The 21,811-nt window shown below is 42.6% G+C and overlaps 1 protein-coding gene across 2 annotated transcripts in view; it reads left to right on the top strand.

Moving 5' to 3' along the window:
• The first annotated feature begins 3,089 nt into the window (after positions 1–3,089).
• ELOVL7 (ELOVL fatty acid elongase 7) overlaps positions 3,090–21,811 on the top strand; it is a 69,945-nt gene continuing 51,223 nt past the window's right edge. The window contains exons 1-2 of one of the 2 annotated variants that reach the window (XM_082382467.1): positions 3,090–3,262; positions 17,891–18,033. The gene's annotated coding sequence lies outside the window, so the exon portion shown is untranslated. The remainder of the gene's footprint in view (positions 3,263–17,890; positions 18,034–21,811) is intronic. The other variant, XM_082382468.1, reaches the window with a different exon arrangement.

Here is a 21,811-nt window from a genome sequence, read left to right as displayed (position 1 = left end):
GGGAAATCTGACCTAAAACAATCTATCAACACAAGCTCCTACTTCCCCCCAGTCTTTGCCCATAACTCTATCTTCCCTCTGTTGCCTATTGGTGAATGTGCATGTTCAGATCTGAAAACCCAAATGGGGTGGGTTTTCATTCCTTCTGTTTCTCCAAACCTGTTCTGTCATGGTCAACCAAAGACTTCCATGTTGCTAAATCAAGGGCCAATTTTGGTTCCTAGCTTATTGGGCGATCACTTCCCTCACCTTGAAACACTTTCTTCCCTTGCTATGATAAAAGTTTGGATTATTGTTCAGCAAATACTCATTCTCTTCACCCTTCCACTGTAGGTTGAATATGCTTCCCACTCCCCTCTGATGTTGGATTTGGCTATGTGACCCACTCTAGCCAATGGAATATTAGCCAACCTGATGTGAGCAGAGGCCTTAAACGTGCTTCAGTAATGTGAGCAGAGGCCCACAAATCATGTGGATTTTGGACTGCTTCTTGTACCCCAATTGATCTTCTCCAGGTGGCTGCTGACTCTTCAATCTGGGCTCCAGAAATAACACACATGGGACAGACTAAGCTAAATCTGCAACCTAAAGCAGAGCCACCCAGCTGAGCACAGCCTAGATCTGCTGAACTGCAACCGATCTGCTGACTCATGGGCATGGGAACAGGTATACTGCTATACGCCACTGACCTTGGAGTGATTTGTTACACAGAACTATTGTGGCAATAGCTGACTAACACACTTGCCTTGCAGGAAACCACACTCTCCTGATTTTACTCAAATCTCAGGACTATTCCTCCTCATTCCCTGATGGCTTAATAGTGGGGTGCCCCAGGACGAAGTTCTGAAACCTCTTCTCTAGTCTCACTCACGGTGCTCTTAGCCATTCTCAGACCAGAGAATAAATAAATATCATGTGGAAGCTCCCAAATTTATATCATCAGGCCGGACCTCTCTCTTGAACTCCAGACTGGCATAAACAACTTCCTACTTGACATTCCCACTTGGATATCTAATAGGCATCTTAAATTAAATCAGTCCCACAAACAACTCCTGATGACCCCCCCACCCAACTGTCTTCTCTCAGTCTTCCTTTTCTTAGTAAATGGCAGCTCTCCTTCCAGCTGATAGAGGAAAACACCCTGGAGTCATCCTTGACCCTTTTTCCCCCCCTTTCACACCCCACATCAGATCCTTGCGAAATGTTGTTGATATTACCTTCCACTCCACTCCAACAGCTCTGGCCTCCTTGCCCTTCTGTGAACGTGATCATCTGGGGCATGCTCATGCCCTGGGCCGTTGGCCTTACGGTTCCCGATGACTGGAAGGCTGTCACCCAGGTAGACACACAGGCTTGCCACCTCATCTCTTTACAATTTTGGCTCAAATGCCTCCTTCAACTGAGGACTTCCCTAGCTGCTTTAACAGTGCAACTCCTCACCTCCCCACCTCCAGAAGTCCCTATCCCCATCCCTTCTTTATTTTTCTTCACAGCACTTATCACTACATGAACACTCATATTTTACTTGCTTATTCATCTGTGGTCTGTCATCTCCAACTAGAACGAAGGTAAATGAAAGTACGTTCCGCAAGAACAGAGGTTTTTTTTTTTTTGGTCTGTTTTGTTAGCTGTTGAATCTTCAGAGCCTGGAACATAAAAGCACTGAATATATATTTGTTAAATGAATGAATCCATTTGATCTTTTGCATACGTGAAATTTTATAATTGTATATAGATGGGCAGATAGTGACAAATGCAAAGGCAAATATTGTTAAGCAATTGTCTCTAGTTCCCAGTAGCCAAGACTACTAAATGACATGGTTTTATTATGAAAGCAAAGTTTATCTAAAAGGAAGGAGAAATCTTTAGTTTCATTGAAGCTGGGATTCTCTTAAATTTGAGCTTTCATGATTTTTGCTTTTTCTTTTTTTTTCCTGAATGGCTACTACGGGGTCTCTCCACATTTTGTATAAAACATTTAAAATCTCTTGTTGATGCAGTAGGATTAGGTGACGGTAGGCAACTACCTGTATGTGAGGAAAACATGCTTCTGGCCCACTGAGTGTTCTTCTTCCTACCCTCCCTCCCCGGTAGTCTGGACCCTTTTGCTGTGATTTCATGCTTAAAACTCACAGCACAAACTCACAGGCCATGTTTGTGAGGTGCATGGGCCAGGACTGCAACCCCTGAGGTTATTTTTCCAGTTTCTAGAAGACAACTCAACTCTAGTTCTTGGTTTTTGCCTCCTGAACAAGTAACTTCTTTCGACTCTTATTTTGCCCTCCAGCTATTGATGCCAGGATTCCAAAACACAAGAGCGGTTAGGAGGCTCATGATCAAACACAAAGCCAGGTAAGGTAAAAAATAATGGAGCGCACATACACACGCCTGACATTCATCCTCACCCCACACTCAAGCCAGCCGTGGATGAGGAAAAGTCAGTGTGCCAGAGTGTGTTGGCTGCAGCAGCAGCTGTTACTAACCAGGGCAAAAAAGTTAACTTAGATTATATACAATTTCCTCTTCATTGCTCTAAAAGCCCCCTTCACTCCCCAGTATTTGCGGCAATTCTCCAGTTTTTAATAAGCAGGGGATAGAGCTGACCCAAATTGGGCCTCTCGCCGCCGTTGGGTCTGGCCTCCATTTCAGATAATGAATTAACCCTCCGGAATAGCCTTTTCAGGAGCAAGAACTCCCCTTTTTTCTCCCTCTCCGCCGCCAGCCTCACCCTGGGCCAGGTTTTCCTCATTTCAGATTTTTCTGCAACTCAATCCTGAGTCATGCATGACGACAGTTTTCACACTATTTATGTTAAGCCTCGAGATGACCTCAGGTGATGACATTTGTGCTCAGAAAGAAATGTAATTAGTCCGGATCTCCCCGAGCGGTCCTCGGTCCCCCGTCCCGGCCGCGCTCCGAGCTGCGGGGCGCCGAGCCAGGCGGAGGTGGGGCGACCGAGGCCGCGCGCCCTTCCTGGTCGATCCCTCCCGGGAGGGAGGCTCCTCCCCGCGGTCCCCCGCGAGTACCTGGCGGCGGCGGCGGCGGGCGGTCAGGGGGCGGTGCTCTGCGGCGTCACGCGGCGGGGTGGGAGAGCGGGCGGGTGGGAGAGCGGGCAGGTGACACCCGGCGGCCTCCGCCCCTTTTCCAGCTCGGTCGGCGGTCGGGGCAGCAGGGCCCGCTGTGAGGAGCTCCGCGCTCGCGCCGCCGCCCGCCGCCGCCCTCTGCTCCCGCGCCCGGGTACTTGGGCTCCGCTCGTCGCGGGGTGAGTGCGGGGCTCCCAGCCGGTGGGCCGGGGCCAAACTTTTCCGAGGCGTGGAGGAGAAGAGATGGGGGGAGGGAGAGAGACGCCGGGGGGCAGGGGTCGGGAGCAGCCCGGTGGAAAGAACTTGGGCGCGGCGCGCGGGGAGTGGGATACGGGTCCCGGAGACTCGGGAGCCCGGCCAGGCCCTGCCTGGACTCTGGCGGGCGCTTCGGAAGTTGTCGCCGCGCCGTCTGCGGGTGCCCAGGGTCGAAGCCCTTCCCACCGGAGGGAGGGGCCGCCGCGCTCACCTGCGCCCTCCCTGGGAGTCCACCGCCGCCCCCAGCATCCCAAGGGGACGGTGGTCCCCGCCGCCCCTGGGCTTTGAGCCTCTCCCGAGCGCTCCTGCGGGACAGGGCCCAGCTGTTCCGGGCGGGAGGACAAAGGTGCTTGCGGGTGGGACTGGGAGGGAGAGGGACCTGCTCGACCTTGACCTCCGAGGTCACTTTCCCAGCTCCCGGATTTGGGCTCGCTCGCCCACCCCCTCGACCCCCCCAGAATCCCCGAGCCCCTTTCTTTCTGCTTTTTCCCCTCTGGGGCGCTTTTGTGTCCTCGGGGCCGGAATGAACTTGGGGCGCTGCTCTTGCAGCGGGCGCTGCCTCTTTGGCTCCCCGAGCTGCATCCTGTCCCGGCGGCAGCTGCTGGCTGAGGAGAGTGATGAGTACACAGCGGAGGAACAGGTCGTGCCGGAGATGGAAATCGGAAAGCCTGTTGTTTCATCTTACAGGGTATCGTTGGTTAGGAAATGGGCCTTCTCCCCTAATCAGCCAGCGCTGATTCAAACTTACCGGATGCCGAGAGAACGCTCTTTCGAGCTCCCTTGGGAAAGCTGCGTCAGGAAGGATATGGTCTCTACCCCTGTCCTCTCGTTGTGTGGTTGGGAAAACAAGTCTCACAAAGACTGAAGAATAGTTTTGGCGAGCCAAGCCTTTTTCCTCTTGCTGATCTGTTCCCTCGACAAGCATTTTCATTTAACCCTGTACTCGCAGGTTACTCTTTATTTCACTTCTCGCTTGTATTGCTTAACTGCTGTGAAAGAGTCTTCGATACTTTGGGGTTGCCTCCGCCTTCTTAGCCATCACTTGTTTGTTAATTCCCTTATTTTGTAGTTTCTGCTTCTACTACTGGCCAGGAATTGTTCTCCTCAAGGTCACCGAGGATTAAAAAAAAATATTTTTCCCCCAATGGCAGACATTTTTCGAATGCTTCTGTGCCCGGCACTGTTCTAAGAACTTGTATCAACTCTTTTAATCCTGGCAACAATCCTATGGGGGTAAATAAATGATAACATTATCCTTTTACGGATAAGGAAACTGAGACAGGGGAACTTGCCCAGGACGCACAAGTAGCAGGAGGAGATTCCAACTCAGGGGCCCTGGTCCAGTGTTGAGGCTATTTACCACTGTGCATACTGCCTCACCTAGAGTTCCTTTCTTCATCCTTACTTTCTTGAAGTCCTGTGCTTTTTCATGTTCACTGACTAGGCTCTCTGTCTCAGGTCCCTCTTTTCCTTCTTGTGTGACTTTGTACTCATTTAGGTTTTCTTTTCATAAAATTTTGTTACTTAGGTTATCACTGCTACTTACCCACTTAAAGATTCTGTGCTTTCCATGTATCTTATTCAGTTTTAGTGTAGCATATGTCAGTGCATACTGTAATATTCCATTTGGACTTGCCCTGCTTTGCCCCAAAGCATTTCTAGTTAGCGTCATTTATGTCAGCCTCCCTCCCCTGTATTGTAGTCACCCAGGTGCAAAACAGCAGTCGTGTCTCACATCACACTTCTCCCAATCATGAAACCTCTTCTGTTGGCTTTTACCTTCTCTTCCTTCTAGCCTTCCTCATTCTCACCCCCGTTCCCTTCTCCTTTTCACCAGTCTCCCTCTTCCCCACTCCTGAACATTCATTTATCATTTATGTCATTTTTCTTTTTATTGTTGGTTAGCATCTTTCATAAATGTTCACGGTCCACAGAAAGATTGTTAACAACTTAAGACTTTAACTCTTCAAGCCTTACAACTAGTAGTTGCTTGATAAATGTTTGTGGAATATGATGCAAGATGAATTAATGTAGCATATATTGGGTGGGTTGAATAATGGTGGAAAACTTTTTGAAATTTTTAAGCCGGGTTTTACAGGGTGTTAAGGATGCGTTGGTAGATGTGGGGGACCTGGCAGGCTTTGTAGAGGACGGGCAGGGAAGCCTCTGCCAACTCCATTGCTGCAGATAGGAACCCAGCTACCCTGGCTAAACATTCCATTTAGAAGCGTAAGGAAGTAGAGCCATATCAGCAGAGAGCCATGAATCCTAACCTCATCCTAGCAAAACAAAATATGAAGCCACACAGAGTTACAAGAAAAACCCAATTTCATTGAAAAATATAACACATACACAAAAATGCATAAAACATAAATGAAGAGATTACCACAGTAGATATATTTAGCAGTAGAATGACTGTCTTATTCTGGCAGTAGATATGATAGTTGAATGAGACTGCAGAAAAGCCAAATGGGAATCTTTTCTCAAAACCTCTGTATAAGGTAATGTGGGCCTGGACTAATCCTGAGAGACATTGTCAAGGAAGAATTGGCTGTGTTTGGGGAGGTTTGAGGCGAGGAGAAAAGAAAACTGGAAGGAGGTACCAAAACGGTGAGACTGGGGAGCCAAGAAGACAGTTTTGGCCCCCTGTGCGTGAGTCGACCACAATAAATATTTTGCCATTTTACCTTTGTCTCTATTTATTTATTTATTGGCTGCGTTGGGTCTTCATTGCTGCACGCGGGCTTTCTCTAGTTGCGGCGAGTGGGGGCTACTCTTTGTGGCGGAACGTGGGCTTCTTACTGTGGTGGCTTCCTTGTTGTGGAGCACGGGCTCTAGGCGCGCGGCTTCAGTAGTTGTAGCACGCGGGCTCGGCAGTTGTGGCGCATGGGCCCTAGAGCCTGCGGGTTTCAGTAGTTGTGGCTCACGGGCTTCAGTAGCTGTGGCCTGCAAGCTCAGTAGTTGTGGCGCACAGGCTTAGTTGCTCCGTGGCATGTGGAATCTTCCCGGACCAGGGATCGAACCCATGTCCCCTGCATTGGCAGGCAGATTCTTAACCACTGTGCCACCAGGAAAGTCCCCTCTCTCATTTTTTAAATGCATGTTTTCCTACATCCTACTACATATAGAATTTTAGGATATTGTGTTTTCCTTATAATACATAGTAAGCATTTTTCACCTTGTATATTTTCCAAAACTCCTATTGTCTGCCTTATATTCTAAAAATTATAATGTAATTTCCTTAACTAATCCTCTGTTGTTAGATAGGTATATTAGTAACAGTTATAAACAACTTAAGTTACAGTAATGCTTACCTTTGCAGTTATGTCATTTTACAAATTGGGATTTGTTTCTCTATGCTAGACAGTGGAATATACTTAAAGCCTCTGACCTCAGGTACTTACTGGTCAAGTTGAAGAAATAAGATTTTTTCTAATTTGTTTAATTGCTTATTCTCCTTGGTGTGCTACATGTGCAAACATCAGCTTTAGAATATTTAGAATATTTAGAATATAGAAGAATGCTATTTACCAAACAAATAATTTTGGAGCCTTTGTATATACAGTAGCATGTTAAATTGAGAACTAATCTTGGGTTTCAATAAAACACACCATATAGCTTGGAAAGAAGCATGCCATAAACACATTTTTAGAGAGGAATATATCTTAGATGTATTTCTGTGACTCATCCAATTTGGACCATTCACATGTTATGAAATAGCTGAACACTAATGCAAATTTAGCACTTTATAAGATTGTTCTTTTTTTTTTAAATTGAGATTTTTAATTATTCCTAATTGATTTGGATATATTAAAAGCACATGTTATTGCCTTGACAAGTAAAATTATCCTTTTTGTTAGTGATAAATATTTCTAAACAGACCATGATTCAGAGGAACTAAGTTACCATATAACATATAACTCATAAATGTGCCATGTTAAAGACAAATCTTCATCCACTTGGAGAAGCAGCACAGGCCTTGAACACCAGCAGCCCAGCTCCTTTGTCCCCTCTAATAATATAAGGTATAGAGCAAAACCTAGCCAAAATTAGGGAGTTTCAGAAGTTGCATACTCAACAAACATTTGAGTGTCAGCTTTGCGGCAGGCAAAGTAGTCGGCAGGGTGCTGAAGCCCGTCCAGATCTATGTGGGTTCAAGGGAGGTAAACACTTAGAAAACTTTCACAGTGTGAAAGTAAAAACTTTCACAGTGTGAAAAACTGTGATTAACACAGAGTGTTGAGGAAGCCGAGCAGAGAAAGGCAGACAAAGTTGTCCTCCTGAGCCGAAAGAAGGAAAACTGGGAGTTGGGGCAGCAGAGAAATGGGATGAGGGTGGGAAATCAAATTCAGGCTGAGAGAATGCAGGTGCATTCAGAGAATTGGAAACACTGTGAAATCACTGCAGAGGAGGGTGTGAGAAGAGGTCGCCTAGGTATGCGCAGCTGGCTTACTGAGAGCCTTGATTCACCTAGTAAAGATTTTGGATTTTATCCTACAGACAATGGGGAGCCAGTGGAACCCTTTAAGAAGGGAAGGGGGACCTGTTAAGATTTGTAATTTTTGTTGTTGTTTTTTTGGCTGCATTGGATCTTTGTTGCTGCGTTGGGTCTTCGTTGCAGCGTGTGGGCTTTCTCTAGTTGCGGCGAGCAGGGGCTACTCTTCATTGCGGTGCACGGGCTTCTCATTGCGGTGGCTTCTCTCGTTGCGGAGCTCGGGCTCTAGGCGCATGGGCTTCAGTAGTTGTGGCACACGGGCTCAGTAGTTGTGGCTCGCGGGCTCTAGAGCGCAGGTTCAGTAGTTGTGGTGCACGGACTTAGTTGCTCTGCGGCATGTGGGATCTTCCCGGACCAGGACCCAAACCTGTGTCCCCTGCACTGGCAGGCGATTTCTTAACCACTGTGCCACCGGGGAAGCCCAAGATTTGTATTTTGAAAGCACCTGTCTGCATGTGCAAGTTAACCTTTCTGGAACCTCCCCTTCTCCCTTGGAGGCTTTATCTCCTTTCTCTATCTGACCTGGAAAGGACAGCTACCTTCACTATTTACATGAGATATCTTGATTATGCTCAGTGTACATAACAATTTGGGAATAGAAAACGAGCTTGTGCCACATGTTTATAGAAGGCTCAAGCCTGCATTTAAGTTTTTACCTGCTTGCTGAAAATCATGAGGTGAAACGTTTGGGCATCTTTTAGACATCAGTCATAGTTGCAATCAGGCACTTTTTGTGCATTTTCTCAGGAATTGTCTAAAGCCAGCAAGGTCTGCACCAGAATCCTCACAGCACACATGGGTGCAGAAAAGTGAAGAAAGGTGCTCAGGTGAAGAAGCAGAAAGGGTGCTCAGCTAGGGTACACGGTTACAAGTGCGAAGCCAGGATTTAAACCCAGGTATGGTTACAACGTTCAGGCTCTTCCCCCTCTGCGTACTAACTCTGTGGGTTGATGATTTAGAGGGTATGAGAGACACTAGGGCTCTGATATCCAACGATAGTTTTGTGAGGGCATAAGGACAACCATAAACGTAAACCTGATTTAGACTTTTTAGGGTCAGTGGTAGAAATGTGAGAACTAGAAAAAGAGGGTTTGGCTGTTGTCCCTCAACTAAATACAGCCCCTCTGTTCTTCTGCTCCTTCCTTTCCATCCCCAGTTGTGGGATTTTGTCTTAATAGCACATTTGTGATGTATTTGTTTGCTTATTATAATTCAGTGGTATAACACGGACAGAAAAAAAGGAAAGGCTGCTTGTATTTAAGGGGGACTTATCCTAAGTCTGTCTGGGGCTTCTCTGCCCTCTCCTCTTCTTTCCTTTTTCCTGCCTTCTCTAGGCAGAGAGTGCTGTGTTGGATCCCGTGAGCCAAAAAGTTTTATGTCTGAGAAGCAAACAAACAAACTAATGAATGCTGACCTCACATTTTAATCCCTCTGCTCTTCATCCTTCAGTTCACTAGAAGGCACACGCTTATACCTTCAGTCTTTGAAGAATTTCTTTGAAATTCTAACAGATGTGACTTTAACCTGAAGAAAGAAAGAAGGTAGAAATCACATTCTTAGGAAACCAGAGTTTAATTAGTGATTATTTAATAGCTTATTCCTGAGCAAACATGGAATTTAAAAATGAAGTTGTGAGAACCACTCTTCATTGTTTAAAGGGAGGGGAAAAAAAGGATAATAGATGTGATATTAAACATTAAATATAGTTAATATTTTTTAAATTAAAAAATAGAAATATTAGGTTGAACACATGCAACTGCCGTTTCTCTAGGAGAAATATTTGTATATTGGCAATTACATATGGTTCATCCTAATATAAAGACAATCCTCTTGACATCTAACCAGTCGACCCTACGAGCCCATGCTTCTCATTTCCCCAAAAAGCAGACCAAATGCTGCCCAGGCGTGATGAACACCAGTTCCTAGCAGCCTGTTCCCTGCTCTGATGGCTGGCTCAGTGGCTGTATTTATTGCAAACTTGTTGGCGCCAGTTATGCTTGTTATTGTGATTAGGTAATTTAAATGTGTGTAAATCTATAAAGTGCAAAAGGGAAAGAGTATTATTGCTTCTGTGAAAGGAATGTTGAATTCTTTGAAAAGATTCCATAAAAGTGAGTGACTTAAAAAGTGGGCAGGGCTTCCCTGGTGGCGCAGTGGTTAAGTATCTGCCTGCCAATGCAGGGGACACGGGTTCGAGCCCTGGTCTGGGAAGATCCCACATGCCGCGGAGCAACTGGGCCCGTGAGCCACAATTACTGAGCCTGCGCGTCTGGAGCCCGTGCTCCGCAACAAGAGAGGCCGCGATAGTGAGAGGCCCGCGCACCGCGATGAAGAATGGCCCCCACTCGCGCAACTGGAGAAAGCCCTCGCACAGAAACGAAGACCCAACACAGCCATAAATAAATAAATAAATAAATAAATTTATTAAAAAAAAAAAAGTGGGCGGGAGCACTAACTGTAAAGAATTGGAGAGAAAATTGTGAAAACTTGAAAGATAATATCCTGAGCTTGCTTTACAAGTTTTGTTTTTGTTTTCTAGTTTTCAATCCACTTAGAACATTAAAAGTGGAGATTGTAGAAAATAAAATCCAAGAAAATCTTGGAACTACTTTGGAACGTTGGCAGTTAATGCATACTTATATGTCTCAAGGTAAAGTACGTGTTTATGGGGTGTACATAATTTTTTAAAAAATATTTATTTTATTTATTTTTTTGGCTGCATTGGGTCTTTGTTGCTGTGCGTGGGCTTTCTCTAGTTGCGGCAAGCGGGGGCCACTCTGTTGCGGTGCACGGGCTTCTCATTGAAGTGGCTTCTCTTGTTGCGGAGCACAGGCTCTAGGCACACAGGCTCAGCAGTTGTGGCTCACGGGCCTAGTTGCTCCGCGGCATGTGGGATCTTCCTGGACCAGGGCTCGAACCTGTGTCCCCTGCATTTTCAGGCAGATTCTTAACCACTGTGCCACCAGGGAAGCCCAAAACATCAATTTTTAAGGTAGTATTTTTTCCCCTAGAAATGAATTGTAAAAGGGATTTATTTATGAGGTAGATTCTTATAAAGAGGATCTTGAATCACTTCATGTATAATACTTTCAATAACAGTTTTGGTAAAGATGGAAGGATATTCTTTAAATTAACATTGGTTCTTTTTAAAAAAATTTTTTTAAATTAAATTAAATTTTTATTTGGCTGCACCACACAGCATGTGGGATCTTAGTTCCCTGACCAGGGATCAAACCCGTGCCCCCTCCAGGGGAAGCATGGAATCTTAACCACTGGACTGCCAGGGAAGTCCCGTAAATTAATGTTGGTTCTTGGTAACTCATTTATTATGGACATGAATGAAGGTAAACCCTTTGAAAGCTCCAAAGGTGCCAGGGCTAGGCTAATAAAGTTTAGGTTCTTATAACGATATACAATAACAACTCATATTAGGTAGATCAGGGTATTTTTAGACCTGAGATTGGTCTATGAATGGGCATTAGAGGGTCCATAAACTCTCCAAAACATCAGATTTATGTACACACATCATCTCTAGGGAGGTAGCACATAGCACCATAGTCTCAGAGGTTAAATCTATTGATTTAGGAAAGACATGACATAAAATATATAAAATGCTTAATAAAGTTTAACTTATTGTATATATGTACAAGGATTAGCTTTTAATGTTAATGTTGGAATTAGACATATAATGTTGACATGAACCAACTGTGTAGACTTTATCCATGTTACAAGGACACAGTACCGATAGTGAGGCCCTAGAAAAGAGATATCTCCTTCATCCATGGTAGTTTTCATTTCTGTTTTCCTGGTTCTCTGGGAAGAAAGGTTTCTACTTATTAAGTGTTAAATCAATATTCACTCATTTATGAAATAAACATTGGCTATTTTCTGTGTGCTAGACCCTGGAGATATAGAAATCTAGAAGTCAACTCCTCTTCTCATTTCTTTCTTTATCTCATGCCCACATCCAAATTAGCAGCGGTCATGTCAGCTCCGTCCCCAAAGTGTATCCTGAATCCATTATTCAGTAAACTCCTAATCCTGCTGCCTCCCTACCATCAATTCTCTACCAAGCAAGCAACTTAATTTTTAAATCATAAGTCAGATCATGTCACTGCTTTGCTTAAAAGCCTCTGATGAGAGTTTCAGTTTTATAAGATGTAAAGAGTTTTAGAGATGGATGGAGGTGATGGTTGTACAACAATATGAATGTACTTAATACCACTGAACAGGGCACTTGAAAATGGTTAAGTTCGTAAATTTTATGTGTATTTTACCATAATTAAAGAAATAGTCATACACACGAGTTAGACGAGGTTCTCAGAAGAAACACATTTCGTGTGTATAGGCTTTAAGTTAATTCAAAGCAATGGATTCCTTCTAGGACAGTAGGCTTTAACAAGAAAGCTTTTTCTTTCTTTTTTTCCTTTTAATTCCATTTTTGTATGCATACCTGCTGACTCGTATGCCTCTGGCATGGGGAAATTAAGGGAGCAGTGTCTGCATGTAAGATGAGATGTGATCAATATTACTGATTCATGTGTAGACTGGGGAGGGGGCGGGGAATTCCTGTCCCGAGGTGGCACAGAGCTGTCCTTTGCAACATTCTCATAAAATTGGGCAAACAGTTCGCACCGCAATGTTTACGGGAGCAGGAGGGATGGGGAGAATAAACTTAACTCTACAAAAGCAAACTCTAATGCATGCAAGGATCATTAGGTTGGCAGGTATATTAATAAGTGAAAAATCTGGAAGTGTAATGGTAGAACATAAAGCTTGTACTGCTTCTGTTTTAGTGCAAAAATGTACGAGCCCATACGCTTAAGTGTATGGCCCACAAATCGAACAATTTAATGTTGACATCATATCCATGATATTATGTGGAGTTTTCGCTAAGGGGAAACTAACTCGTCCAGCCTAAAATGTTTCTTTGAATCTGTATTCTGTTCTTTATCTTCTAGTCGTGCCATTAATAGTGCTTATGTTATCAATTTCCCCCTTTACTGAAAACAATAAACATTTGTTTAAAACAATTATAATCCTTCTGGGGACACTGGAAGCACAATGTGGTGATCATCTTGCTTTTACTTTTTTAAAACATTTGAACTATGATTTTGCTAGAAATAGGAGGCCCAGTGATGGAATGTTAGAAGAATGGCAACTGACAATGTGTGAAGGTTTAGAGGCAAATACATATGTGTAGCTTGGAGTGCTGATATCTAATATACCATTGTATCCACTAACTCGAAATAAACACATTTAATCTTGAAAAAAAATAGTTATACAACAACAACAAAAAGTCTTTGATGGTTTCCCCTTGTACGTAGAGTAAAACCCTGGCTCTTTCACTGAGGCCTCAAGACCCTGCATGCCCACTTCTCCGAGTCAGCCAGCGTCCACCTCCTCCTTGTGCTCTGCTTGCCGTTCCTCTGACATACTGTTTGTCCCTGCCTCTGGGCCTTTGCCCTTGCTGTTGTCTCCTGCAGGACTATTCGCCCTTAGATCTTCTCAAATGTTCTAGAGCTTTCTGGCTACCCTTCTAGTGTTGCTGCCCTCTGCCCCTGGTGACCCTATCACATCAGTCTGTCATGTTTCCTTTCTTCATAACTTTTGCCACATTTGTCTGATGTTTGTGTTTATCTTTGTTTACTTATGTGTCTTCCCACAAGAAAGTAAACTGTATGAGAATAGGGATCTTGCTGTATCCCTCGTGTCAGGAAGGGTGCTTGGCACATAGTGGGTACCCAGATATTCATTGAATAAGTGAATGGAGATGTGGTCCCTTCCCCCAAGGACCTTGCAGTTTCTGATACTGAGTCTCAGGAGCCCTGAATTGTGCTTGTGAGCGAGGTCTCACATGGCGAATAGGCAACTTGTTCTGCCCCAAATAAAGTGATGTGGGGAAGGAGAAGGAGAGAATGATGTTGGGGGCCAAAAGGGTCAAAAACACATCAACTGTTTCCTCTCATTCAAGGATGGAGAGAAACTTTTCCTCTCTTCTATCTCCCTCCCCATCTAAAAGAAAAATATGAGAAAACAACACTATAGCTACGTATCAATATTCAGACATGAACCCTGCCCAAGCCAAGCTTAAAATGAAAATCATGTAAGATATCTTTTATCACATTCCCAGAAACACCTGACTCCCCTGGACCATTTGCTCTTAGAGGATCCATTATGAGCACTCAGTTGTATTAGTCAATCAAATTGTCTTGCGAAAATGAGACAAAAATCTTCCCAATCTTTCTATCACTCCAATATTACCTTCTTTAGCACGCGTTTCCCCGGTGACAGTCAAAACTCACCCTTCCCATCCTGCTGTCATACCAAGGTAGTTTTGTGCATGGATAACTGGACTTTTGTGTTCATGTTTTTCAGTAATATTTTTCATGGTAAATATAGGAAAAAGTTTATGATATAGATAGATTCTCTATGCTTGACATGGAAAATCATACTTTCACATAATCAGGAAAATTAGACTACTTTCTGACTACGATAATAGATTGTAGGCTGATTTTAGAAATATAGAAGACTTGTAACAAAAAATAACAAAACAAAACAAACTTGTAACAAAAAGAAAACAGACATCACCCATAATCCCACCAACCAGAAATTACCATTGCTAACATTTTGGTAAATTTCTTTGCAGCCTCTTGTAGGCATTTTTTCAAAGGTTGTCAAAGTTTTTCTTGGGGAAAAAAATTGGGAACTATTTAGTTGAAGAACAAACCATTTCCTAGTATACTTAAAAAACAACCACCACCACCACCTTATAAGCATTTTTAGCATGGAAATTTTCTTTCTTTCTTGTTTTAAAAACTCATATTATGGAAATTTCCAAACATTTATAAAAGCAGAGAGAATACTATAATGAATTAGATGTACACATCACCCAGGATCATGGCTACTCTTATTTCATTTGTAAATATTTTGGTGTATCTCCAAAGGATAAGGAGTTTAAAAAAATTACCACAGTACCATTATCACACCTAAAAAGTTAAAAATAATCCATTAATGCCATCAAATATCCAATCAGCAGGAAGTTTAAAAAATACGTATAAATCAGGTTATGACTAAAAGGGCAATAGTGTAGAAATTCTTGGCTAATAGGATGATATACAGTCCACTTAACAAACTATACAAACAGTTATAAGAAAAGATTAAAAACAACAGAAACTTACTTAGCAGTGCTTATTTCATGTAGGTAAGTATTAATATGTTATTAAATAATCTGAAAATATATTTCCATAACTTTGCTATTTCTGCGTTCTCAGTGTTCAATTTAAAATGCATTGTCCACCTATACCAAATGAATTTTTTAAACTCATCTATTTTGGGGGCTAGTACAAGGCAAAAGTGTGAACTGGGTACATAAAAGTCAGCAGTTTATTTCATTTATTTATTTTTAAAAATTTTTTGCTGCGTTGGGTCTTCATTGCTGCGTGCGGGCTTTCTCTAGTTGCGGCGAGCAGGGGCTACTCTTAGTTGCGGCGCACTGGCTTCTCATTGCGGTGGCTTCTCTTGTTGTGGAGCACGGCCCTAGAGTGCATGGGCTTCAGTAGTTGTGGCACGAGGGCTCAGTAGTCGTGGCTCACAGGCTCTAGAGCGCAGGCTCAGTAGTTGTGCGCATGGGTTCAGTTGCTCCACAGCATGTGGGATCTTCCCAGACCAGGGATCGAACCCGTGTCCCCTGGCATTGGCAGGTGGAGTCTTAACCACTGCACCACCAGGGAAGTCCCAAGTCAGCAGTTTAAAATGTTCTCATAAGGTCCCATACTATGTACATTTAATATATCTTCCTAAAACTATAAATACTTCATCCGAAGTAGAATAAAAACAAGACAATTTTAGGCATAAACTCTGTTACATTAATAAAGCAGAGTAAAACCATTTATTTATCTGGGTTTTTATGAGTAGTAGAAATAATCTTTATGCTCTTAAGAGTACATGATAACTTTTAAAGAAAAAAAAGCAAAATCCTAAAAGTCTCTGATGAATGTATTCCTATTTCAGTTATTGTGAGGGTGTAATAGAATTTAGAGAATAGCAAGAAAATTTACTTGGCCAAGAGAATTGCCGGACGATTCAGGTTGCTGGCTTGTCACTGTCAGTGGAGAGGAAACTAGGGTGTGAATCAGGGAAGGTTGATCCCTTGGTCCAGCACAGAGCCTGGACAGGTGTCTGCTGTATGGATGGAAAGGAATGAGAAAGGCAGAGAAAGTGAAGGAAAAGTGAAGAAAAGGAAGATCTAGAAGAAGGAAGGGTAGGAGGCCAAGGTTTGGAGCCTGGAAACATGGATAGATTGTGGTGTCAAATCCAGAGAAACTGGATCGGGGAAGGTTTTGGTTGAGATTCTGGTAATTCCTTTGTTTTTATTCCTTGGTAATCATTGCAGGTTAAGTGAACAAATTACACACTCATTTGTAGAATTTGAGACTTTTAATCAGTGGCTTTTTCTGGGCAATTCCTTCATGATGGGGCATTTAGAGATTTAGCAATTGTTGATATATTTCAAAGATCAGATGTTTGAAACTCATAATGGTAGATAAAGCCAGAATCATTAGAATTTCTCCCTTGCCTCTCCTCCCCCACCAAGGGAAAAATCCTTGGAGATCATTTAAGTATTTCGGTAAAACTAACTGGAAAGGAAAAGCCTTTCTTCATTTATTTAGAAAGACATTTGTAAATATTTGCTGTGACCACTTTTATAGGGCAGTCATTGTTTTAATCTTGCATTGGTCTGCAATTTCTCTTTGATGTTGAGCTATTGTTTGAAAGGGCCATAGCTGGAGGCGCCCACACTGAGATAATATTGAACTAAACTCTATTTTTCTATCCAGATAAATAGTGGGGGGATATGTTTGTCTTTCTAACTTGTTAATTCTAGAATCATTCATATCAAAATTATTTAACTTAAAAATTAAGTAATGCTATTTAGCGATACTATACTTTATTATAAATGTATTGTATTTTACATACATTATGCATTAAATCTATTTGTCTCCTAGCTTAGGAATGTAACTGTATATTTCCCTGGGAAAACCTTTTCTTCAGCTAAAATAATCAAATTATAAATTTTGCTCTCAATTGGAGATGTCTTTTGCAGACATGGAATAAATGCAGATCCTCTGTTGTCCTAAATCTGTGTTACTTTTTAATTTGTGAAACAGCACTGAGACACCTTAATAACATTTTATTAGAACTGAATAAAGAATATGGTGTAGATACAGGAACAAGTCTGCTAACCCAGGGGCCATTTATTATGAAGTTTCATTTGCAAAATGCTATTGAAAATCAGTAAGAAAGCAGGGAGCTCATCCCTGAGCAGAGAAGACAGTGTCCTGAAGTCCATTGAGTAAATGTGTACTTGACCCATAGGGAGATCCTCTGGTTTTTAATCACAGCCCATATAGCATTATTTTAAACATTCCAACATCATTGGTTATCTAGTTTCTCATCCCATAGCAGATTAAGGGCAGTGAGTTAGAATGAATGGGGTCTTATAGAACCAGGAATGCTGTTAACAGACAATGTAGTGGCTAACAAGCTGATAGGGAGGAGACAGGAAATACATCAGAAGCAGACACGGGTTTTGGAACTTTTTAGTGTAGGGCAAAGGTCCATAGCTGTAGACATGGATAGGCCCAGAGAGCAGTGCTGTGATACTGCTGCTTTTACTAATATCCCTGAATCATCCAGAAAGTTTCAGTGTATAAGATGGTTGAAATCTTTTTAAAAATGTTTTACATTTTTCTATCAGAGCATTTTTTGAAGTGATTACACCTACAGATAAGCATATCAGTATCTAAAACATTCACTTCTGTGGAACGCTGCAATCCTGGATGAGGCTGGATAAATGAATTGTATCCAGAAATAGAAAGCAGGATGAATTAATTTAGTCTTTACTGTTGGTTACTTTTCTTATCCACACTTCTTTTTGAGGACCATTTGTTTTTCTTCCTTTTATGGGCTTATCTGTATATTTTAGGGATGTGTGCTATTATGTACATGTGTGTTATAATACTTTCCCTATGTTCAGATTTTTTGTTCTCTCTAGGAGTCATCAACCCACATGACCTACCCATCTACTCTGGGTACCATCTCCATCCCCTGATGAGGCTCCATTCCCTATTCCCATCCCCACCCAGAATGAACCTGTTACTGCCAATTCTGGCTTGTCTCAAAGGCGAAGTATTTGAGGTCAGTTGATTTCCACCCTTCCTCTCATGATTCTTGGTTACTGCCTATAAGAGATACGCCTTACTAGGTATTACAGCCTTTCTGTTGTCTCCTCCTACTGTTAACCACACCTTCAGCTCTGTCTTTTATCCTTTCAAACCCTGTTCCACTGTGTTCAAACTCTATTATATCTTCAGTGCTATCACCTGCCAAAAATAACTGAATCATGGCTCTTCCCCTTACCCCATGCCCACACACTCCTTATGAAAAGGTTCATCCATCCATCCACTCAACAAATATTTATATTTCTGACACATCCCAGGCACCATCTCAGGTGCTAGAGAGGCAGCAATGCACAGAACAGAAAAAGATCCCTGCCCCCGAGGAGCTCATATTCCAGAGTGTTATTGGGGAGTGGAGGGAATCAGACAATAAACAAATAAATATAGAATGTTGGTGAAATATATAAAAATAATGATGAAAAGTGCTATGGGGAAAATAAAGCAATAAAGACAGGGAAGTGCATGTTGATGGGGTGATGAAGGTGACATTTTAGCAGAGATCCGAAAAAAATGAAGGAGCATGCAGGTATCTGCAAGAAGAGAATTCCACATTGTCGGGGCAGTGGTTTCAGATGCTTTGAGGCAGGGGTGTTCTTGGCGTGTTCAAGAAAGGACAAGGAGCCCAGTGTGGCTGACACCAGCTAAGTAAGAGAAGAGGTGAGAGGAGGAAAGCTCAGAGAGGTAGTCAGGGCCACTTACAGGAACTTTGACTTTTAGTGTGAGTGAGGTGGGAAGACACTGGCACATTTTAAGCAGAAAAGTGACATGCTTTGGGTGTTTTTATTTTGTTTTGTTTTTTCTTCAGCGTGATGAATACATTGGAGATGGACAAAGGTGAAATCGGGGAGACCAGTTGAGAGGCTATTGCAGTAATTCAGATAAGGGAGGACCACTGGTAGAATGAAAAGTGACTTGGACCACCAGTAGAGTGAAGAGTGCTTGGATTCTAAAAATATATTTAGGAGACAGCGTTGTCAGGATTTGCTGATGGGTTTGACGTAGGGGGTGAGAGAAATGGAGGATTTTTCTCGTATTCAAAGGTACTACACATTTGGATGGACTGGCCAGAATTCCCCTATCTTCCCATTGCCACATCTGAATCAAACTGTTACTTTTTCACTTCCATGGGCAAGTGAAACAAAACTTTTCCTTTTTTGGATGCCTCCCTCTCCAGCTTTGCTCTCTGCTTTTCTTAAACCTCTTTGTCCATCATTTCCCTCTTCAGTCCCACACACATTGTGGACTTTGGCACCTGACTTGATTTGGCATCTCCCCATCCTCTATCTCTCTGGGAGACTTCAAAACCCTTTCAGAGGCCAACTACGAGTAGCCTCATCAGACAAAGTTTGTTGTCTGACCCAACTGTGATAAGCCCTACTAGACTGTAATTGCCTGCTTTCATAGCACATCTCTGGGCCTCTTCACCTGGAAATGTGCCAAGAAAAAAATCATCAATTCTAATATCCCTTCTTCGAACCACAGCCTCTGGTTTATCAGCTCTCTTACACCTCCCTTTCTTTTTTTTTTCCCCTTCCAGTTTTATTGAGATATAATTGACATACATAAGCTCTAAGTTTACAGTATAATTATTTGACTTATATACATCCTGAAATGATGACCACAATAAGTTTAGATGAGATCCATCATCTCATATAGATACAGAATTAAAGAAATAAAAAAATTATTCTACCTTGTGTTGAGAACTCTTAGACTTTACTCTCGTGACAACTTTCATATGAAACATAGAGCAGTGTTAATTATATTTATCATGTTGAATATTACATCCCTGGTACTTATTTATTTATTTTCTTTACTCTCACAAAGTTTATATGCAAGCACGGGGGAGACGCTCAACAAATGAAGGAATACACGTGAGGGGAAAAAAAGGATGAAACACAGATGGTACGATGCTAAGAATTCAGGGTGATGTTTCTGTCAGGTTTTTTTTTTTTTTTTTTTACATCTTTATTGGAGTATAATTGCTTTACAATGCTGTGTTAGTTTCTGCTGTATAACAAAGTGAATCAGCTATACATATACATATATCCCCATATCCCCTCCCTCTTGCGTGTCCCTCCCACCCTCCCTATCCCACCCCTCTAGGTGGACACAAAGCACCGAGCTGATCTCCCTGTGCTATGCGGCTGCTTCCCACTAACTATCTATTTTACATTTGCTAGTGTATATATGTCCATGCCACTCTCTCACTTTGTCCCAGCTTACCTTTCCCCCTCCCTGTGTCCTCAAGTCCATTCTCTACATCTGCGTCTTTATTCCTATCCTGCCCCTAGGTTCTTCAGAACCATTTTTTTTTTTTTTTAGATTCCATATATATGTGTTAGCATATGGTATTTGTTTTTCTCTTTCTGACTTACCTCACTCTGTGACAGACTCTAGGTCCATCCACCTCACTGCAAATAACTCAATTTCGTTTCTTTTTATGGCTGAGTAATATTCCATTGTGTATATGTGCCACATCTTCTTTAGCCATTCATCTGTCGATGGACACTTAGGTTGCTTCCATGTTCTGGCTACTGTAAATAGAGCTGCAGTGAACATTGTGGTACATGACTCTTTTTGAATTATGGCTTTCTCTGGGTATATGCCCAGTAGTGGGATTGCTGGGTCATATGGTAGTTCTATTTTTAGTTTTTTAAGGAACCTCCATACTGTTCTCCATAGTGGCTGTATCAATTTACATTCCCACCAACAGTGCAAGAGGGTTCCCTTTTCTCCACACCCTCTCCAGCATTTATTGTTTGTAGATTTTTTGATGATGGCCATTCTGACTGGTGTGAGGTGATACCTCATTGTAGTTTTGATTTGTATTTCTCTAATGATTAGTGATGTTGAGCATCCTTTCATGTGTTTGTTGGCAATCTGTATATCTTCTTTGGAGAAATGCTTAGACCACTATTCTTCTCATTCATCCATAACTGGTTTTAATCACCATCTAGATGTGAAAGCTTCCCAAATCTGTATCTTCAGCCTTGACCTTTCTCCCAAGTGCCTGCTGGCCATCTCCACCTGAATGTCCCACAGGCTTGTAACACTGGAATTTATGAATTTCCTGCCTCTTAAACCTGTTCCTCTTTCTGTGATCCTTATCTCCTCTGGTGACACCACCATGCACATAGTCACTCCACCAAACCAGAAACTTTAGTCACGCTACCCTGTGTCTTTATCCTGTCTAGCGAATCACCAAACCCCACCTGTATTGCCTCACAAATATTTCTTGACTTTGTGTCTACCACCACTGCACGTCACTAAATTATCTCTGCCCTTGTTGAGGGCTTTCAGCATTTCTCATTGGGATGATTGCAGTTAAATCCTAGTTGGTCTCCCTGCCTTTCTCACCCCCTGACATTCATCCTTCATGAGCTAGGTCACAACACTGGTTTAAAACCCTTCAGGGACTCCCTCTGCCTTTGCTAAGGCTTGCACACTCTACTGAGAGGGTGCTGCTGGGATAAGCTTGAGGGAGGGGGTCAGGGTGGTTGGACTCTGGCAGAACCGTCTGGTTGAGCTCTTCGACATCATTATGCTTCAGCGTAATATTTCACCTTTTGAAAGCTTTCCATTGCCTGTGCACCATCTTTTCTTTTTTTAAAAAATTAATTAATTAATTAATTTATCTTTGGCTGCATTGGGTCTTCATTGCTGCATGTGGGCTTTCTCTAGTTGTGGCGAGCGGGGGCTACTCTTTGTTGCGGTGTGTGGGCTTCTCAATGCGTGGC

The sequence above is a fragment of the Balaenoptera borealis genome (genome assembly GCF_965194805.1).
Source record: "Balaenoptera borealis genome assembly, chromosome: 2".
In the NCBI taxonomy this organism is placed as follows: domain Eukaryota; kingdom Metazoa; phylum Chordata; class Mammalia; order Artiodactyla; family Balaenopteridae; genus Balaenoptera; species Balaenoptera borealis.
Note: the sequence above shows the minus strand (reverse complement) of the source record. Positions and strands in the feature narration are given on the sequence as shown.